Source organism: Pseudophryne corroboree, assembly GCF_028390025.1.
Source record: "Pseudophryne corroboree isolate aPseCor3 chromosome 7 unlocalized genomic scaffold, aPseCor3.hap2 SUPER_7_unloc_4, whole genome shotgun sequence".
Lineage (NCBI taxonomy): Eukaryota > Metazoa > Chordata > Amphibia > Anura > Myobatrachidae > Pseudophryne > Pseudophryne corroboree.
This window is the reverse complement of record NW_026967613.1, coordinates 358,916-371,424: the sequence shown is the minus strand read 5'-3', so window position 1 is coordinate 371,424 and position 12,509 is coordinate 358,916. Positions and strand designations below refer to the sequence as shown.

At 38.7% G+C, this 12,509-nt stretch overlaps 2 non-coding genes across 2 annotated transcripts; both read left to right on the top strand.

The window, feature by feature from the left end:
• The first annotated feature begins 8,608 nt into the window (after window positions 1–8,608).
• TRNAS-ACU (transfer RNA serine (anticodon ACU)) lies at window positions 8,609–8,682 on the top strand. Its single transcript has one exon. It is a non-coding gene; the product is annotated as a tRNA-Ser (tRNA).
• A 3,431-nt stretch (window positions 8,683–12,113) lies between these two features.
• On the top strand, window positions 12,114–12,187 carry TRNAS-ACU (transfer RNA serine (anticodon ACU)). Its single transcript has one exon. It is a non-coding gene; the product is annotated as a tRNA-Ser (tRNA).
• The last annotated feature ends 322 nt before the right edge of the window (window positions 12,188–12,509 follow it).

Sequence of the window (12,509 nt, the reverse complement as noted above, 5' to 3'; positions counted from 1 at the left end):
TAATGTGTAAAAAGAGGACGCTGTCCGCCGTAAGGTGTAAAAGGGTCTCTACCTGGTGTAGTGGTGCTACTGTGGGGCGTAATTTGAATAATGGAGACTACTGTGCACCGTTTTATGAATTGGTATTATTTTGTGGCCACACCCCTTAACCACGAAGCCACGCCACTATGTTTTTTTGCACGCGCCTACGGCGCGCACTGCCCCTGTTTTGCATGCAGGGGTGGGGCTCCAATGCCGTTTCTTGCACACACTGCTAAAATGTCTAGTTACGGCACTGTTGCTAGGTATCCACTTCCCTGAGCAGGCCCCCCTCACCAGATCCTCTCCAGGGGTGAGGGGGTGGACTTGGATGGGATGGGATGGAGGGGGGCCCAAGCCATTTTGTCGCACATGGGCCCACTGCTCGCTAGTTCCGCCACTGGGGGGCACGTCTAAAACTCTTCAGTCAGTTCTGGATTCATTCGGACCTCGACTCGTGGGTTTTACAAATAGTGTCCCAAGGGTACAAACTGGGGTTTCAAAAAGTTCCCCCTCACCGATTGTTCAAATCAGCCTTAGTCAGCAGGGAGAAGGTTTTTATTCAAGCCTCTTCGTGGTCCCGAAGCCGGACGGCTCAGTCAGACCAATCTTAAATCTGAAATCCCTTAATTTCTACCTAAAGAAATTAAATTTCAAGATGGAATCTCTCAGGGTAGTGATCTCCAGTCCGGGGGATAAAGGAGATTTCATGGTTTTGGTAGACATAAAGGATGCCTACTTACATGTTCCCATTTAGCCACTGCATCAAGCTACCTGAGGTTTGCAATTCATGATTGTCATTACCAATTTCAGACGTTGCCGTTTGGTCTGTCCACGGCTCCGAGGATTTTCACCAGGGTGATGGCGGAAATGATGGTTCTCCTTCGCAAGCAAGGAGTCACAATTATCCCGTACTTGGATGATCTCCTGATAAAGGCGAGATCCAGGGACCAGTTGGTGCAAAACATTGCACTCTCCCTGACAGTTCTTCAACAACATGGTTGGCTCCTAAACTTGCCAAAATCGCAGTTGGTCCTAATGACGCGGTTGTTGTTTTTGGGAGTGATACTGGACACAGAAGAGGTTTTCTTCTAGTGGAATGGCTCTGGAGATCCAGAGTCTGGTCAAACAAATTCTGAAACCAGCAAGAGTGTTAATCCATCAATGCATTCGGTTGCTGGGGAAGATGGTTGCGGCCTACGAGGCCATTCAGTTTGGCAGGCTCCATGCCAGAGTGTTCCAGTGGGACCTGTTGGACAAGTGGTCCGGATCCCACCTACACATGCACCGGAGGATAATCCTGTCTTCCAAGACCAGAATCTCACTCCATTGGTGGCTGCACAGTTCTCACCACCTAGAGGGGCGATGGTTTGGGATCCAGGACGGGATCCTAGGGACCACGGATGCAACCCTCCGAGGCTGGGGAGCAGTCACACAGGGGGAAAACATCCAAGGAAGATGGTCAAGTCAGGAAAGTTGTCTCCACATAAATGTTCTGGAGTTAAGGGCCATTTAATAACTGCAGACACAGTACGCACTGGGACGGGTGCCCAGCATCCTCTACGGACTAAGAGAAAAGGATTTACCAGTAGGTATTAAAATCCTATTTTCTCTAAAGTCCTAGAGGATGCTGGGGACTCCGTAAGGACCATGGGGATAGATGGGCTCCGCAGGAGACATGGGCACTTTAAGAAAGACTTTAGTTCTGGGTGTGCACTGGCTCCTCCCTCTATGCCCCTCCTCCAGATCTCAGTTTGATACTGTGCCCAGTGGAGACTGGGTGCTTTTCAGGAGCTCTCCTGAGCTTTCTGACAGAAAGTATTTTGTTAGGTTTTTAATTTTCAGGGAGCACTGCTGGCAACAGACTCCCTCATCGAGGGACTGAGGGGAGAGAAGCAGCCCTACTCTCTGAGTTGCAAGGTCCTGCTTCTTAGGCTACTGGACACCATTAGCTCCAGAGGGATTGGTACGCAGGATCTCACCCTCGCCGTCCGTCCCAGAGCCGCGCCTCCGTCCCCCTCGCAGAGCCGGAAGATAGAAGCCGGGTGAGTATGAGAAGAAAAGAAGACTTCAGAGGCGGCAGAAAAACTTCATGATCTTCACTGAGGTAAAACACAGCACTGCAGCTGTGTGCCTTTGCTCCCATACACCTCACATACTCCGGTCACTGTAAGGGTGCAGGGCGCAGGGGGGGCGCCCTGGGCAGCAATATAAACCTCTTTCGCAAAAATATAACATATATACAGCTGGGCACTGTATATATGTATGAGCCCCCACCAATTTTACAGTTTAAGCGGGACAGAAGCCCGCCTCCGAGGGGGCGGGGCTTCTCCCTCAGCACTCACCAGCGCCATTTTTTCTCCACAGCACCGCTGAGAGGAAGCTCCCCGGACTCTACCCTGCTTATACCATGTTAGACAAGAGGGTTGAAAAGAGGGGGGGGCACATAATTCGCAAATTACATACAGCAGCACTACTGGGCAAACATTAAGTTACTGTTTTATTCCTGGGTTATATAGCGCTGGGGTGTGTGCTGGCATACTCCCTCTCTGTCTCTCCAAAGGGCCTTGTGGGAAAACTGTCTTCAGAAAAAGCATTCCCTGTGTGTGTGGTGTGTCGGTACACGTGTGTCGACATGTCTGAGGAAGAAGGCTATATTAGAGAGGAGCGGGAGCAAATGAATGTGGTGTCTCCGCCGACAGCTGATTGGATGGATATGTGGAATGTTTTAAATGCTAGTGTAAACTCATTGCACAAAAGATTAGACAAGGCAGAAGCTTTGGGACAGTCAGGGTCTCAACACATGCCTGATCCTATGTTGCAGGGACTGTCATGGTCTCATAAGCGCCCACTATACCAGTTTGTTGACACAGATACCGACACGGATTCTGACTCCAGTGTCGATTACGATGATGCAAAGTTACAGCCAAAATTGGCAAAATCCATTCGATTTATGATTATGGCAATAAAAGATGTTTTGCACATCACAGAGTAACCCCCTGTCGCTGACAAGAGGGTACATATGTACAAGGGAAAGAAGCCTGAGGTAACCTTTCCCCCCTCACACGAGCTGAACGAGTTATGTGAAAAAGCTTGGAAATCTCCAGATAAAAGACTGCAGATTTCCAAAAGGATTCTTATGGCGTATCCTTTCCCATCAACGGATAGGTTACGATGGGAATCCTCCCGTGGATAACACGCTTATCCAAGAAGGTAGCCCTCCCGTCCCAGGATACGGCTACCCTCAAAGAGTGTGCTGACCGCAAACAGGAGATTACCCTAATGTGAAAACAAGGTGATATCTAATTAGCACACAGGTAAGGAATTAAGAAAACCTTTATTTAAGGGTGAAGATGTTTCTCACAAAATCGTTGCCCCAATGCATCATTGAAATTCAAGCTGGAAAGATGATTTTAATATATCACTTGTACATTTTGTATTGCTCTTCTGGTGACAATGTAGTTTGTTTTTGTCAATTACCATTTTAATAATAGGGTAAAGAAAATTAAGTGGATTTTTTAAAGAAAACAATACTTTCAATATACTATTAAAACAAATTAAAATGGTAAAAGTTATTGTACTTTAAGTAAAAATAAAAGAGCTAAAATATCAATCCCAGTTTTGGATTACTTTAATTAACAAAAAAAAATGCATATAGCAGAGGATAGTTTCAATCTGCCTACCGCTGGGTTATGGGCCCAGCATGCTTCCATTGCTGTACTCTGCTGCACATGTAAGTGCAAGAGATCCTGAAGCACTCACTCATCATGGGAAAGTACCAATGTGTTTCTTCGTTGGTTGATGGAAGAAACATCTTACAAAAACTCTCCAGATTATTGACTTTTTAAAGTTTTTCTAGGAAACGTTTTAGATGAATGCTTATTAGCCTTTGTCAGTATGGACTTTTGCAAAGTGTCTCTGTGGCGCAATCAGTTAGTGTGCACGGCTATTAACCAAAAGGTTGGTGGTTCAATCCCACCCAGGGACGTAATTGACCTTGTTATCAGATTTTGGTGATCTTTAAGTAGACAAGTCAAAATTTCAAAACCCCTGTTCTGGTGTAGGGTACCTGGCCTTCTCTGATGTAATCAGAGTTAGATTTGATTCAGTGATTTTATAAAAACAGCTAGGAAGCACAATTTAGCAAGTGGGTTGCAGAGAAAAAGAAATATGCTGGCAAAAAAAATCCAATTGAGTGATTCAACAGCTCTTAATTTTCTGGCTTTATTTTTATGCTAACAAATTTGTTCTCTGAAAAGTGTCCACAAAGCCAAGTCTCTGATTAACACATTTGTAGGGATGGTTTTTCACCTATTACTAAATTAAACTTGCTTCATTGGAAAGGCAGCAAGATGCATCCTCATTTCAATGTCTACTGAAATAATACAGGTTGACACAAGGAAACATTAACGCCACTGCATCCTTGCTGCTTTCTCATGTAGAAGTCTGTTTAATGTGAAAACAAGGTGATATCTAATTAGCACACAGGTAAGGAATTAAGAAAATCTTTATTTAAGGGTGAAGATGTTTCTCACAAAATCGTTGCCCCAATGCATCATTGAAATTCAAGCTGGAAAGATGATTTTAATATATCACTTGTACATTTTGTATTGCTCTTCTGGTGACAATGTAGTTTGTTTTTGTCAATTACCATTTTAATAATAGGGTAAAGAAAATTAAGTGGATTTTTAAAAGAAAACAATACTTTCAATATAGTATTAAAACAAATTAAAATGGTAAAAGTTATTGTACTTTAATGAAAAATAAAAGAGTAAAAATATCAATCCCAGTTTTGGATTACTTTAATTAACAAAAAAAATGCATATAGCAGAGGATATTTTTAATCTGCCTACCTCTGGGTTATGGGCCCAGCATGCTTCCATTGCAGTACTCTGCTGCACATGTAAGTGCAAGAGATCCTGAAGCACTCACTCATCATGGGAAAGTACCAATGTGTTTCTTCGTTGGTGGATGGAAGAAACATCTTACAAAAACTCTCCAGATTATTGACTTTTTAAAGTTTTTCTAGGAAACGTTTTAGATGAATGCTTATTAGCCTTTGTCAGTATGTACTTTTGCAAAGTGTCTCTGTGGCGCAATCAGTTACTGTGTACGGCTATAAACCAAAAGGTTGGTGGTTCAATCCCACCCAGGGACGTAATTGACATTGTTATCAGATTTTGGTGATCTTTAAGTAGACAAGTCAAAATTTCAAACCCCCTCTTATGGTGTAGGGTACCTGGCCTTCTCTGATGTAATCAGAGTTAGATTTGATTCAGTGATTTTATAAAAACAGCTAGGAAGCACAATTTAGCAGTGGGTTGCAGAGAAAAAGAAATATGCTGGCAAAAAAAATCTAATTGAGTGATTCAACAGCTCTTAATTTTCTGGCTTTATTTTTATGCTAACAAATTTGTTCTCTGAAAAGTGTCCACAAAGCCAAGTCTCTGATTAACACATTTGTAGGGATGGTTTTTCACCTATTACTAAATTAAACTTGCTTCATTGGAAAGGCAGCAAGATGCATCCTCATTTCAATGTCTACTGAAATAATACAGGTTGACACAAGGAAACATTAACGCCACTGCATCCTTGCTGCTTTCTCATGTAGAAGTCTGTTTAATGTGAAAACAAGGTGATATCTAATTAGCACACAGGTAAGGAATTAAGAAAATCTTTATTTAAGGGTGAAGATGTTTCTCACAAAATCGTTGCCCCAATGCATCATTGAAATTCAAGCTGGAAAGATGATTTTAATATATCACTTGTACATTTTGTATTGCTCTTCTGGTGACAATGTAGTTTGTTTTTGTCAATTACCCTTTTAATAATAGGGTAAAGAAAATTAAGTGGATTTTTTAAAGAAAACTATACTGTCAATATACTATTCAAACAAATTAAAATGGTAAAAGTTATTGTACTTTAAGTAAAAATAAAAGAGCAAAAATATCAATCCCAGTTTTGATTACTTAAATTAAAAAAAAATGCATAGAGCAAAGGATAGTTTCAATCTGCCTACCTCTGGGTTAGGGGCCCAGCATGCTTCCATTGCAGTACTCTGCTGCACATGTAAGTGCAAGAGATCCTGAAGCACTCAGTCATCATGGGAAAGTACCAATGTGTTTCTTCGTTGGTTGATGGAAGAAACATCTTACAAAAACTCTCCAGATTATTGACTTTTTAAAGTTTTTCTAGGAAACGTTCTAGATGTATGCTTATTAGCCTTTGTCAGTATGTACTTTTTACAAAGTGTCTCTGTGGCGCAATCGGTTAGTGTGTCTGGCTACTAACCAAAAGGTTGGTGGTTCAATCCTACCCAGGGACGTAATTGACCTTGTTATCAGATTTTGGTGATCTTTAAGTAGACAAGTCAAAATTTCAAACCCCTTGTTATGGTGTAGGGTACCTGGCCTTCTCTGATGTAATCAGAGTTAGATTTGATTCAGTGATTTTATAAAAACAGCTAGGAAGCACAATTTAGCAGTGGGTTGCAGAGAAAAAGAAATATGCTGGCAAAAAAATTCCAATTGAGTGATTAAACAGCTCTTCATTTTCTGGCTTTATTTTTATGCTAACAAATTTGTTCTCTGAAAAGTGTCCACAAAGCCAAGTCTCTGATTAACACCTTTGTAGGGATGGTTTTTCACCTATTACTAAATTAAACTTGCTTCATTGGAAAGGCAGCAAGATGCATCCTCATTTCAATTTCTACTGAAATAATACTGGTTGATACCAGGAAACATTAACGCCACTGCATCCTTGCTGCTTTCTCATGTGGAAGTCTGTTTAATGTGAAAACAAGGTGATATCTAATTAGCACACAGGTAAGGAATTAAGAAAATCTTTATTTAAGGGTGAAGATGTTTCTCACAAAATCGTTGCCCCAATGCATCATTGAAATTAAAGCTGGAAAGATGATTTTAATATATCACTTGTACATTTTGTATTGCTCTTCTGGTGACAATGTAGTTTGTTTTTGTCAATTACCCTTTTAATAATAGGGTAAAGAAAATTAAGTGGATTTTTTAAAGAAAACTATACTGTCAATATACTATTAAAACAAATTAAAATGGTAAAAGTTATTGTACTTTAAGTAAAAATAAAAGAGCCAAAATATCAATCCCAGTTTTGGATTACTTTAATTAACAAAAAAAAAATGCATATAGCAGAGGATAGTTTCAATCTGCCTACCGCTGGGTTATGGGCCCAGCATGCTTCCATTGCTGTACTCTGCTGCACATGTAAGTGCAAGAGATCCTGAAGCACTCACTCATCATGGGAAAGTACCAATGTGTTTCTTCGTTGGTTGATGGAAGAAACATCTTACAAAAACTCTCCAGATTATTGACTTTTTAAAGTTTTTCTAGGAAACGTTTTAGATGAATGCTTATTAGCCTTTGTCAGTATGGACTTTTGCAAAGTGTCTCTGTGGCGCAATCAGTTAGTGTGCACGGCTATTAACCAAAAGGTTGGTGGTTCAATCCCACCCAGGGACGTAATTGACCTTGTTATCAGATTTTGGTGATCTTTAAGTAGACAAGTCAAAATTTCAAACCCCCTGTTCTGGTGTAGGGTACCTGGCCTTCTCTGATGTAATCAGAGTTAGATTTGATTCAGTGATTTTATAAAAACAGCTAGGAAGCACAATTTAGCAGTGGGTTGCAGAGAAAAAGAAATATGCTGGCAAAAAAATCCAATTGAGTGATTAAACAGCTCTTAATTTTCTGGCTTTATTTTTATGCTAACAAATTTGTTCTCTGAAAAGTGTCCACAAAGCCAAGTCTCTGATTAACACCTTTGTAGGGATGGTTTTTCACCTATTACTAAACTAAATTTGCTTCATTGGAAAGGCAGCAAGATGCATCCTCATTTCAATGTCTACTGAAATAATACGGGTTGACACCAGGAAACATTAACGCCACTGCATCCTTGCTGCGTTCTCATGTGGAAGTCTGTTTAATGTGAAAACAAGGTGATATCTAATTAGCACACAGGTAAGGAATTAAGAAAATCTTTATTTAAGGGTGAAGATGTTTCTCACAAAATCGTTGCCCCAATGCATCATTGAAATTCAAGCTGGAAAGATGATTTTAATATATCACTTGTACATTTTGTATTGCTCTTCTGGTGACAATGTAGTTTGTTTTTGTCAATTACCCTTTTAATAATAGGGTAAAGAAAATTAAGTGGATTTTTTAAAGAAAACTATACTGTCAATATACTATTAAAACAAATTAAAATGGTAAAAGTTATTGTACTTTAAGTAAAAATAAAAGAGCAAAAATATCAATCCCAGTTTTGATTACTTAAATTAAAAAAAAAAATGCATAGAGCAAAGGATAGTTTCAATCTGCCTACCTCTGGGTTAGGGGCCCAGCATGCTTCCATTGCAGTACTCTGCTGCACATGTAAGTGCAAGAGATCCTGAAGCACTCAGTCATCATGGGAAAGTACCAATGTGTTTCTTCGTTGGTTGATGGAAGAAACATCTTACAAAAACTCTCAAGATTATTGACTTTTTAAAGTTTTTCTAGGAAACGTTCTAGATGTATGCTTATTAGCCTTTGTCAGTATGTACTTTTTACAAAGTGTCTCTGTGGCGCAATCGGTTAGTGTGTCTGGCTACTAACCAAAAGGTTGGTGGTTCAATCCCACCCAGGGACGTAATTGACCTTGTTATCAGATTTTGGTGATCTTTAAGTAGACAAGTCAAAATTTCAAACCCCCTCTTATGGTGTAGGGTACCTGGCCTTCTCTGATGTAATCAGAGTTAGATTTGATTCAGTGATTTTATAAAAACAGCTAGGAAGCACAATTTAGCAGTGGGTTGCAGAGAAAAAGAAATATGCTGGCAAAAAAATCCAATTGAGTGATTAAACAGCTCTTCATTTTCTGGCTTTATTTTTATGCTAACAAATTTGTTCTCTGAAAAGTGTCCACAAAGCCAAGTCTCTGATTAACACCTTTGTAAGGATGGTTTTTCACCTATTACTAAATTAAACTTGCTTCATTGGAAAGGCAGCAAGATGCATCCTCATTTCAATGTCTACTGAAATAATACAGGTTGACACCAGGAAACATTAACGCCCCTGCATCCTTGCTGCTTTCTCATGTGGAAGTCTGTTTAATGTGAAAACAAGGTGATATCTAATTAGCACACAGGTAAGGAATTAAGAAAATCTTTATTTAAGGGTGAAAATGTTTCTCACAAAATCGTTGCCCCAATGCATCATTGAAATTCAAGCTGGAAAGATGATTTTAATATATCACTTGTACATTTTGTATTGCTCTTCTGGTGACAATGTAGTTTGTTTTTGTCAATAACCATTTTAATAATAGGGTAAAGAAAATTAAGTGGATTTTTGAAAGAAAACAATACTATCAATATACTATTAAAATAAATTAAAATGGTAGAAGTTATTGTACTGTAAGTAAAAATAAAAGAGCCAACATATCAATCCCAGTTTTGGATTACTTTAATTAACAAAAAAAAATGCATATAGCAGAGGATAGTTTCAATCTGCCTACCTCTGGGTTATGTGCCCAGCATGCTTCCATTGCTGTACTCTGCTGCACATGTAAGTGCAATAGATCCTAAAGCACTCACTCATCATGGGAAAGTACCAATGTGTTTCTTCGTTGGTTGATGGAAGAAACATCTTACAAAAACTCTCCAGATTATTGACTTTTTAAAGTTTTTCTAGGAAACGTTTTAGATGAATGCTTATTAGCCTTTGTCAGTATGTACTTTTACAAAGTGTCTCTGTGGCGCAATCAGTTAGTGTGTATGGCTATTAACCAAAAGGTTGGTGGTTCAATCCCACCCAGGGACGTAATTGACCTTGTTATCAGATTTTGGTGATCTTTAAGTAGACAAGTCAAAATTTCAAACCCCCTCTTATGGTGTAGGGTACCTGGCCTTCTCTGATGTAATCAGAGTTAGATTTGATTCAGTGATTTTATAAAAACAGCTAGGAAGCACAATTTAGCAGTGGGTTGCAGAGAAAAAGAAATATGCTGGCAAAAAAAATCCAATTGAGTGATTAAACAGCTCTTCATTTTCTGGCTTTATTTTTATGCTAACAAATTTGTTCTCTGAAAAGTGTCCACAAAGCCAAGTCTCTGATTAACACCTTTGTAAGGATGGTTTTTCACCTATTACTAAATTAAACTTGCTTCATTGGAAAGGCAGCAAGATGCATCCTCATTTCAATGTCTACTGAAATAATACAGGTTGACACCAGGAAACATTAACGCCACTGCATCCTTGCTGCTTTCTCATGTGGAAGTCTGTTTAATGTGAAAACAAGGTGATATCTAATTAGCACACAGGTAAGGAATTAAGAAAATCTTTATTTAAGGGTGAAAATGTTTCTCACAAAATCGTTACCCCAATTCATCATTGAAATTCAAGCTGGAAAGATGATTTTAATATATCACTTGTACATTTTGTATTGCTCTTCTGGTGACAATGTAGTTTGTTTTTGTCAATTACCATTTTAATAATCGGGTAAAGAAAATTAAGTGGATTTTTAAAAGAAAACAATACTTTCAATATACTATTAAAACAAATTAAAATGGTAAAAGTTATTGTACTTTAATGAAAAATAAAAGAGCAAAAATATCAATCCCAGTTTTGGATTACTTTAATTAACAAAAAAAATGCATATAGCAGAGGATAGTTTTAATCTGCCTACCTCTGGGTTATGGGCCCAGCATGCTTCCATTGCAGTACTTTGCTGCACATTTAAGTGCAAGAGATCCTGAAGCACTCACTCATCATGGGAAAGTACCAATGTGTTTCTTCTTTGGTGGATGGAAGAAACATCTTACAAAAACTCTCCAGATTATTGACTTTTTAAAGTTTTTCTAGGAAACGTTTTAGATGAATGCTTATTAGCCTTTGTCAGTATGTACTTTTGCAAAGTGTCTCTGTGGCGCAATCAGTTAGTGTGTACGGCTATAAACCAAAAGGTTGGTGGTTCAATCCCACCCAGGGACGTAATTGACCTTGTTATCAGATTTTGGTGATCTTTAAGTAGACAAGTCAAAATTTCAAACCCCCTATTATGGTGTAGGGAACCTGGCCTTCTCTGATGTAATCAGAGTTAGATTTGATTCAGTGATTTTATAAAAACAGCTAGGAAGCACAATTTAGCAGTGGGTTGCAGAGAAAAAGAAATATGCTGGCAAAAAAATCCAATTGAGTGATTAAACAGCTCTTAATTTTCTGGCTTTATTTTTATGCTAACAAATTTGTTCTCTGAAAAGTGTCCACAAAGCCAAGTCTCTGATTAACACCTTTGTAGGGATGGTTTTTCACCTATTACTAAACTAAATTTGCTTCATTGGAAAGGCAGCAAGATGCATCCTCATTTCAATGTCTACTGAAATAATACGGGTTGACACCAGGAAACATTAACGCCACTGCATCCTTGCTGCGTTCTCATGTGGAAGTCTGTTTAATGTGAAAACAAGGTGATATCTAATTAGCACACAGGTAAGGAATTAAGAAAATCTTTATTTAAGGGTGAAGATGTTTCTCACAAAATCGTTGCCCCAATGCATCATTGAAATTCAAGCTGGAAAGATGATTTTAATATATCACTTGTACATTTTGTATTGCTCTTCTGGTGACAATGTAGTTTGTTTTTGTCAATTACCCTTTTAATAATAGGGTAAAGAAAATTAAGTGGATTTTTTAATGAAAACTATACTGTCAATATACTATTAAAACAAATTAAAATGGTAAAAGTTATTGTACTTTAAGCAAAAATAAAAGAGCAAAAATATCAATCCCAGTTTTGATTACTTAAATTAAAAAAAAAATGCATAGAGCAAAGGATAGTTTCAATCTGCCTACCTCTGGGTTAGGGGCCCAGCATGCTTCCATTGCAGTACTCTGCTGCACATGTAAGTGCAAGAGATCCTGAAGCACTCAGTCATCATGGGAAAGTACCAATGTGTTTCTTCGTTGGTTGATGGAAGAAACATCTTACAAAAACTCTCCAGATTATTGACTTTTTAAAGTTTTTCTAGGAAACGTTCTAGATGTATGCTTATTAGCCTTTGTCAGTATGTACTTTTTACAAAGTGTCTCTGTGGCGCAATCGGTTAGTGTGTCTGGCTACTAACCAAAAGGTTGGTGGTTCAATCCCACCCAGGGACGTAATTGACCTTGTTATCAGATTTTGGTGATCTTTAAGTAGACAAGTCAAAATTTCAAACCCCTTGTTATGGTGTAGGGTACCTGGCCTTCTCTGATGTAATCAGAGTTAGATTTGATTCAGTGATTTTATAAAAACAGATAGGAAGCACAATTTAGCAGTGGGTTGCAGAGAAAAAGAAATATGCTGGCAAAAAAAAATCCAATTGAGTGATTAAACAGCTCTTCATTTTCTGGCTTTATTTTTATGCTAACAAATTTGTTCTCTGAAAAGTGTCCACAAAGCCAAGTCTCTGATTAACACCTTTGTAGGGATGGTTTTTCA